The sequence below is a fragment of the Silene latifolia genome, chromosome 8 (assembly GCF_048544455.1).
Source record: "Silene latifolia isolate original U9 population chromosome 8, ASM4854445v1, whole genome shotgun sequence".
NCBI classification, from domain to species: Eukaryota; Viridiplantae; Streptophyta; class Magnoliopsida; order Caryophyllales; family Caryophyllaceae; genus Silene; species Silene latifolia.
In genome coordinates, this window is record NC_133533.1 from 48,240,539 (window position 1) to 48,249,536 (window position 8,998).

Here is an 8,998-nt window from a genome sequence, read left to right on the forward strand (position 1 = left end):
TGTAAGGGGGATGTGCATTCTATTATGCTACTTCTAAGGGCATTATCTACTTTTTCTGAAACCTCTGGATTGAGAGTTAATGCTTCAAAATCTGAAGTTGTCTTCAATGGTGTAGCTGCATCCCTAAAGGAGGATATTATTCAAGTCTCAGGCTTCCAGGAAGGATCTTTGCCTTTCAAATACCTGGGTATCCCAGTGCAGGCAGTGAGGTTAAAAAGAAGTGATTGCCAGGTGCTGATTGATAAAATTGTTTGCAGAATCAGGGGGATTGGAGCTAGAAAGTTAAGCTATGCAGGAAGACTTATTCTTATCAACTCAGTTCTTAGCACTTTGCATAATTACTGGGCCTCAATTTTCCTGATTCCTAAAGGTGTTATAAGTAGGATTGAAATAATTTGCAGGAATTTCCTATGGGCTGGTGATGCTGAGTACCATAGAGCTCCACTTGTTGCATGGAATAAAGTATGCTGCAGCAAGAAGGAAGGTGAATTAGGTGTGAAAGATGCTAGGGTGTTGAATATTGCAACTGTGGGTAAACTTGTCAACTGGATCTATACTAAAGCTAATCGTCTTTGGGTTCTCTGGATTGACCATGTATATATAAAAGGGACAGATTGGAATAGTTATCAACCTCCTCCAGATTCAAACTGGAACTGGAGGAATATTTGCAAGGTTAGGACTATACTAGCAACTGGTTTTCAGGGCAATCAGTGGCTAGCAAGTCCCAATGGTTACACTGTTACTTCTGGATATCAGTGGATGCAGGGTGCCCACCCCCCTGTCCACTGGTATAAGGATGTTTGGGATGGCTGGGTTGTTCCTAAGCATTCTCTCATAGGTTGGCTTATCAAACATGAAGCTTTGAACACACGAGTAAAGCTGTTCTCTTTGGGTCTGTGTACTACAAACAGATGTGTTCTCTGTGAGAAGGAAGAAGAAGGGCATGGACATCTTTTTGGGAGCTGTGATTACAGCTCTAAGGTTGCTGCTGTGCTAGATGACTGGTTAGATATTAAGCTGAGTACTGCCACTGGTATTTCTAAGACTCAGAAGAAAGTTTATAGAGTGATCAGACTTGCATTCTGGTATGTAGTCTGGATGGAGAGAAACAATTGTCGCATTAATCTTCAACTGAGAAAACCTGGTATTGTTGCAGATGAGATCAAAGTCACTGTGAAGTCAAGGCTAAATCATGTTATTCCTCGGCCTATGTTAGTAGGGGATAAGGATTGGATTGTAAACTTAGGTTTTTGTTGTACTTAAGCCTAGTTGTTATATCCAAAAGTGGACTACATGTTGTAATCTGATTATTTTATCAATCAAAAGCTCACATTTCACCAAAAAAAATAAACCGGTAGTACATTTAATAGTTATTAGAGGTACAATATTGTTTTAACTCAGGTCTTAACAAAGATATATATATTAAAAGAGATACAAAAATAACAACAAGATGCATGTGTCACAGTGGCAAAAGTAAGTGCATTTCAACCAAGAGGTCGTGGGTTCGATCCCCATCAACAACATTTTTGAAGTTTGAAATTGTTGATCATCATTGACCATTGGTGGCTATCGACCACCATTGACCGGTGTTGACCCTCTGCATGACCGGCCACCGAACACCATTGACCGACGTTGACCCTTCGCATGACCGGCTATCGGGTTGTTGACCACCTTCAACCACCGGTGGCCACTGTTGACCCATCGCCTTACTCCGGCACCACCATTGACCACCGACGGCCACAATTGACCGGCAGTCAACCATCCTTAACCGGTATTGACTTTTTTTTCATTGACTTTTGGGTGGATTGTGTGTAATATTAAAGCTTAACCTTTAAGATGATGTTAAATCTTGTCCCTTAGATCAAAATTGAATGGTGGGGATTGGTTCTCACCGTTCTCACGATAAGCCCCGTTCTCACCGGAACTCTACCCTTATTATTATTATTATTATTATTATTATTATTGTTATTATTATTATTATTATTATTATTATTATTATTATTATTATTATTATTATTATTATTATTATTATTTTATTATTATTATTATTATTATTATTATTATTATTATTATTATTATTATTATTATTATTATTATTATTATTATTATTATTATTATTATTATTATTATTATTATTATTATTATTATTATTATCTACCAATTAGTAGTAATCCTTACTCATTCCTGACTCGGGTTTGACCTTTGACTATGTTTGACTTCACCAAAAATGCGGGGTATTACACCATCAGAGGTTATGGTACCCACTCACATATATGGATGTATGATAGTGGAATAGAGCCAGGTGGAACTAATCAGCAAAAGAGAACACAATATCCCTGTCAAGAGTACAATCCCCTTGAAGGGAATACAACCACCTTAACGGGTGTACAATCTCCTTATTGGGATCAAAACAAGTGCAAAGTGTATTTAGCAATGGAGCGTACAGATTGACAGCTGTGAAAGGTCAGATCATACATAAACCATGGAATATATTCCACCTGGAAAGTACTATGTTTGACCAAGTATGGGGATCTTAGTGTACAGAGGATGTTTTAATAGTACAAAAAAAAAAATATAGGGTATTATATATATACACCCTATTTAATATTGCAGGAGTTACAAGGAATGTTTAAGACTATAGAGCCTAACATCAAACAGGCTCCAACTCCTGAAGTACTTACGGTACAGAAAGGTAAGGGCTTTAAAAGCAAGGTTAAGGGCAAAGGAAAGGCTGAGGTAATTGGTTTGACCATTACCCAGGCTTATCCTAAGCCTAATACTGAAAAATTGCCTTTTGTCAAGAAAAATGCTGAGGACCTTTGTCATTACTATAATGAAAAGGGGCATTAGAAGAAGAATTGTGCCAAATACGTAGAGGACAAGAGTAAGAGGAATGGTGCTTCCACTTCTTCAGGTATTAATGTAATTGAAGTAAATGTTACTGCTCGTTGTTGTACTTCATGGGTATTTGATAACGGATGTGGTTCTCATATCTGTTGTAATGTACAGAGTTGAGGAAATGCTAGAGCATTGGCAAAAGGTGAAGTGGACCTGCGTGTGGGAAATGGAGTAAAAGTTGCTGCCTTAGCTGTAGGGACATTTTATTTAGAGTTGCCAAGTGTCTTAGTTATTGAACTAGATAATTGTTATTATGTAGCTGCCATTAGCAGGAATAAAATTTCCGTTTCTTGTTTGAACGTGAAAGGTTTTGATATTTCAATAAGGGACAAATGTTGTTCTGTTTCGCTGAATGGTATTATGTATTGTAGAGCTTATATTTATGATGGCTTGTAGTTGTATGTTCTTAATTTAACTAAGCAGGTCTTTAACATTAATAAAGCAAAGATATTGAAATCTAAGGATTCTAATCCTACGTATTTGTGGCATTGTCCACTTGGCTATTTAAACGAGAAACGCATACAAAAACTCCATAAGGATGAACTTGATCAGTTTGAATATGAATCATATGATATATGAGAATCTTGTTTACTTGGGAAGATGACAAAGACGCCTTCCACTGGTTACAATAGAAGGGCAACAGACTTGCTAAGACTAATACATTCTGATGTATGTGGTCCGATGAGTCACACAACTAGGGGAGGATATCAGTACTTTTATCACTTTTACTGATGATTTCAGTAAGTATGGCTATGTGTATCTTATGAAACATATGTCAGAATCGTTTGAAAAGTGCAAAGAGTTCCAAAATGAAGTACATATCAAAGGAACAAGACAATTTAAGTCATTCGATCTGATTGAGGTGGTGAATATTTGAGTCATGATTTTGGTGACCATCTTAGGAGATGTGAAATTGTTTCACAACTCACTACTCCAGGGTCACCGCAATGGAATGATGTTTCTGAATGGAGAAATTGAACCATATTTGATTTGGTTCGGTATATGATTAGTCATTCATATCTCCCTTGATCCTTCTGGGACTATCCATTTGAGACTTCGGCATTGACACTTAACAGGTATCCATCTAAGTCAGTTGAAAAGACACCATATGATATATGAATAGGAAATGTTCTTAAGTTGTCTTTTATGAAAATTTGGAGATGTGAGGCTTACATTAGGACATTTATTTCTGAAAAGTTAGGATTAAAATCTAACAAATGAATTTTTGTAGGATATCCAAAGGAAACTAAAGGTTATTACTTTTATAATCCTTCTGAGCAAAGAGTGTTTGTGGCTCGAAATGGAGTCTTTTGGAAAGAAAATTCTTGTCTAAAGGTTAGGCGTAAGATTGATCTTGAAGAGGTTCAAGATGTGCAGGTATCCCTTACGCCTACTGAGGCGGTAGAGGAGAAGTTAGACTCACGAGATGTCATAGTCTCATCATTTGTACAAGTTACACCTGTTTCTGAGGATGTTGTCCTTCGTAGGTCAACAAGATCTAACTTTAGTAGGGACCCTGATACATATCATGATCTATACATGACAAAAATGATGAACCGGCATTTTACAAAGTTGCAATGATGGGCCCGGACTCTAAGAAATGGCTCCCAGACTCTAAGAAATGGCTTGTAGCCATGAAGTCCGAAATGGATTCCATGTACCATAATAAAGTATGGACTTTGGTTGACCAGCCGATGGTGTAAAAAAACATCGAATGCAAGTGTGTCTTTAAGAAGAAGATAGACATCGATGGACATATAAATGTCTATATGGCTCGCTTAGTGACTAAAGGTTTTAATCAAACTCATGGTATTGACTGTGATGAAACTTATTCACCTGTAGCGATGCTTTAATCCAATATGATTATTCTAGCAATTGTTGCACTTCATGAATTTGAAATTTGGCAAATGGATGTGAAAATGGCTTTTCTTAATGGGAAGCTTAGGAGGATGTGTATATAACACAGCCTGAGGGTTTCATATCTAATGATGCTAGAATGATTTTCAAGCTTCAGCGTTCCATTTATATATTCAAGAAAGCATCTTGGAGTTGGAATCTTCGCTTTTATGAGTGTAGACACCTCATTTTTGCACCTCCCGCCAAACACCCAGTGATGATTGGGCCGCATGTTTAGCATATGTCACGATTTTAAGACGTTTCATAAATGGGTTAACAAAAGGTAACTCATACACTTGTGTCTACCCCTTGGTTGTCATCTAGGTGTCATTACGGCCGTTTTGGCAGTAATTAGAATATATTTGGAGTCCGGGTCAAAAATCGTTTCCATTTTCTAAAACTGTCAAATCCCGAGTCAAAAAGCAATGTGCTTATCTACCTAAGGTTAGGATATCATAAAATGTTAGGATTATATCTAATTTTGAGTCGCATGTCACTTCTTTAGTCTAAATTTAAATTTACATTACAAAATGTGCATTTCGTTTAGCTAAAATGACAACCCGACATTTAGGCCCATTGTACGAGGTGATAACGACTTTTTTGGGTGTGAACTATGATACGTGCCATTTATATAGACTTTTTAGCATCTTATTGCACGCATTTCTATACCATTTGTATCGCTTTGTATTGCAAAATACCCCGAATTGGCTACTTTGGTTTGTTTTGTCTTAATTGCAGAAATGGATCAAAAAGTAGTGGAATCGTGCCTTAGTCGTCCCACTTTGTATGCATTTTAAGGAGACGGAGATTTGGAGCAGAAGTCATACCTCGGGAAGCGTGAAGGAAGGTCTTTGGAAGCTGACAAGACGAAGTCAAGGCTGATTCATTGGATATCCACTCGATCGAGAGCTTTTGATGCTCGATCGAGTGATTTGGCTGCTACAGTTGGTCGATCGAGTAGATCCTACGCTCGATCAAAAATGGCTTTTTGGGAAGTGTTCGATCGAGAGCCTAAAGTGATCGATCGAACGGTTTGGCTGGAAGAGTACTCGATCGAGTGGAATAAAAAGCCTCGATCGAGTGCTTAACAAGTTTACATGGGTTAACTAATCCGTGTTTAGGTTTATTTTTGTTAATTTTCACTTCCCTATATAAGGAAGTCGTCATTAGGCCATGAGTACGTTTTTCAACTCATACTTTACTCTTAATCTCTGAACTTTTGCTCTTAATTACTGCGGTTACTTCTCTTTACTTTGCATTCAATCTTGTAACCTTTCTCTTCCTTTAATCTTAATACTTCTTATTCTTAATCATTGTTCTCTTATTTATTGTTTTTGTTTAATTGTTTATTTTGCATCTCTATTGTCTTTATATCATGTGTACCCTTAGTATATTCATGATTGTTGTTATTGTTATTGACTTCAAAAGCATGAGCAGCTAATCTCTCTATGTTAGGATTAGGGGAGCCATGGTAGTAAGGTGACGATGTTGTAAATAGGCTAGACGATTTATTTGTGAGAACTTGTCCTCATAGCAATATAATTGTAATATGTTTAGTTGGGTGCACGCTTCTAAATAACTTTAATCTGGTTAACTTTGTTCCTGGATCGGAAGATTGGAATGAACAGACCTGCTATGAACAGTAGACTACCTAATGAGGGCGGAACTTAAGTTAGTAGTAGTCTAGGGTGGATAGCGGACCGGATGGACCTTTCTCTTGCTCTTCTCACAGTAGATTGTCTAGACTATTTATGACTGAGTTAGTAAACTGCTGTGGTGAACCGAAATCCTGACATATCTCTCTTTATCTGATCAACCCTAGATTTTTCTTGCTTTTGTCGTTCTTGCCTTTATTTCTCTTGCCTTATATCTTTAGTAATTTAGAAAACAAATTTCAAAACCCCCAATTGTGACTAGATAGACGGACTTACACATAGATACTTAGCCTCCCTGTGGAGATCGACCCTACTTATCGCTAGCTTATGTTAGTTATATTTAGGTATTTATTTTTGGTACATAACGACCATATCAAATTTTGGCGCCGTTGCCGGGGAGGCAATAACCTATTTATCTGTTCTTTGTGTCGTTTATCTTTTTCGGTCTTAGAGAATTTTTATTCCTTGAGACAGTTCTCACTTATTTCCTTTAGTCTTGTTTATGCCTAGGTCTAACAGGTCAGAGTTAGTTCCAGCTGATCCTGAACCAGAACGGACCTTCCGTATTAGACAAAGACTATAGAGAAAGATTCAAAAGGAAGCCTTGAGTACTTTTAAACCCGAGCTAGAACACTTTTTATTTGCAGAAGATCCGTCTTTCGAAGAAGATAATTCTATTTCTGCTATCAGTCCAGTGAAAATGCCTAATATTGCAAGTCATTCGGAGTCTACAGCCGCCTCAATCCCTAAAGGTTTCAAGCTTTCGACAGAGGATGGAAATACATTTGACATTCGGCCGTCCTACATTAACCTGGTCAAACGGAATGTGAACCGAGGTGTGGCGGGTGAAGATCCGCGTAAACATATAGAAGTTTTCACTGACTATTACTCTACCATTCCCGCTAATAAGGGAGTGACTCAGGACAAGATTAAGGAGGTCTTATTTCCTTTTTCCTTGACCGATGGAGCCCGAGAGTGGCTCACTGATCTTAATAAAGAAGCAGCTGGTATCACCAACTTGGAGACCCTGGCCCTTGCCTTTTATAAAAGGTATTTTCCTCTACAACGAACAAATCAGCTGAGAGAAAAAATTACAAGTTTCAAGCAGGCACCAGATGAGAATTTTTATGAAGCTTGGTGTCGTTTCAAGAAGTTGGTGCGGTCTCTTCCTCATCATGGTTTTGATTAGTGGTTCTTGTACAACCAGCTCTATAATGGGTTGTATAACGACCACCGTCCCATATTGGACGCCTCATCTAATGGGCGATTTCAGAAGAACAATAATGATGACAAGGGATGGGGCATCATAGAGGAGATGGCTACCTACTGTGCTAAGTATGGGAACCCGAGAGATGGTATTCGGACAGTTAATTCAGTAGATAATGCAGTTGTGGCTCAGTTGGAAGCCATGAATGCCCGTTTTGATAGGTTGGAATCGCGGCAAGCTGGTGATCCACAGACGGTTCACTTGTTGACTAGACAAGAAGCCGTTTTATGTGAGACGTGTTGTAGCAATGACGGTCACACTATTGTAGACTATCTAACTGAGAAGGAGAAAGTCCTTGCCTTTCAGTAATATAGGCAAGGAAATTCCTATTATAACAATCAGAGTGGAGTCCATCCTAATTTGAGATGGACTAGTCAGAATGTGTTGAATCCCACACCTCCAATGCAGCAGCAACAACCTTATGTCCCTCCTCATAAAGCTCAACAAGGGTTTCAAAAGCCTCCATCCTTTCCAACGCCTAATCAAGGAGCTTCTTCTAGTGGGGTAAGTGACATAACTGAGTTGAAGTCAATTATACAATCATTGATTGTCCAATTGCAAAGGAGTGGACAACAGAAAGATGCGTCAATCAAATCACTCGAGTCTCAGATAGCTCAACTCGCTGCTAACCAATCTTCAAGGAAGCCGGGCCATTTACCATCTCAATCTGAAAAGAGTCCTCATGAGACGATAAATCTGATTAATTTGCGAAGCGGTTTCTCTTATGAAGGACCCAAAATGTCAACTGTTGAGGACATATCAGACCCGAAACCTGGTGTTGCTGAGAGTGAACAGTCATCCATGGATGAAACTATGATGCACCTGAAGAAAGTCCTCGATCAACTCATATCTGGTGGTCGATTATGAGTCGATCGAGAGGAATTGCTGAGAATACTACTCGATCGAGTGAAACTGTTAGTCGATCGAGTAAAGCTGCTAATCAAGAGTTCGATCGAGAGGGGGAAATGCCTCGATCGAATGAAAATGCTGAGAAAAATGATCGATCTAGTGGACTAATATCTCGATCGAGTAATGCTGATAAAGAAGACTTCGATCGAGTTGCTCATAATGCTCAATCGAATGAAATTGTTGCTGAAAGACCTGGATCGAGAGAAAAAAGGGATCGATCGAGCAGAAATATTGATGCACCTGTCTAGACATTGGCGGAAAGAAACAAAGGACTAGAAATTCCTATCACGGTTCCCTTTCCAAGGCGATTGCAGAATAATAAGGCTAACCAATAGTTCGGGAAATTTGCTGAAATCCTGAAGAGCCTTCATGT

General features: G+C 38.5%; 1 non-coding gene across 1 annotated transcript; it reads right to left on the bottom strand.

Annotated features, from left to right (window-relative positions):
• Positions 1 to 7,525: 7,525 nt before the first annotated feature.
• LOC141597932 (small nucleolar RNA R71) lies at positions 7,526 to 7,631 on the bottom strand. Its single transcript, XR_012523140.1, has one exon. It is a non-coding gene; the product is annotated as a small nucleolar RNA R71 (small nucleolar RNA).
• Positions 7,632 to 8,998: the final 1,367 nt, after the last annotated feature.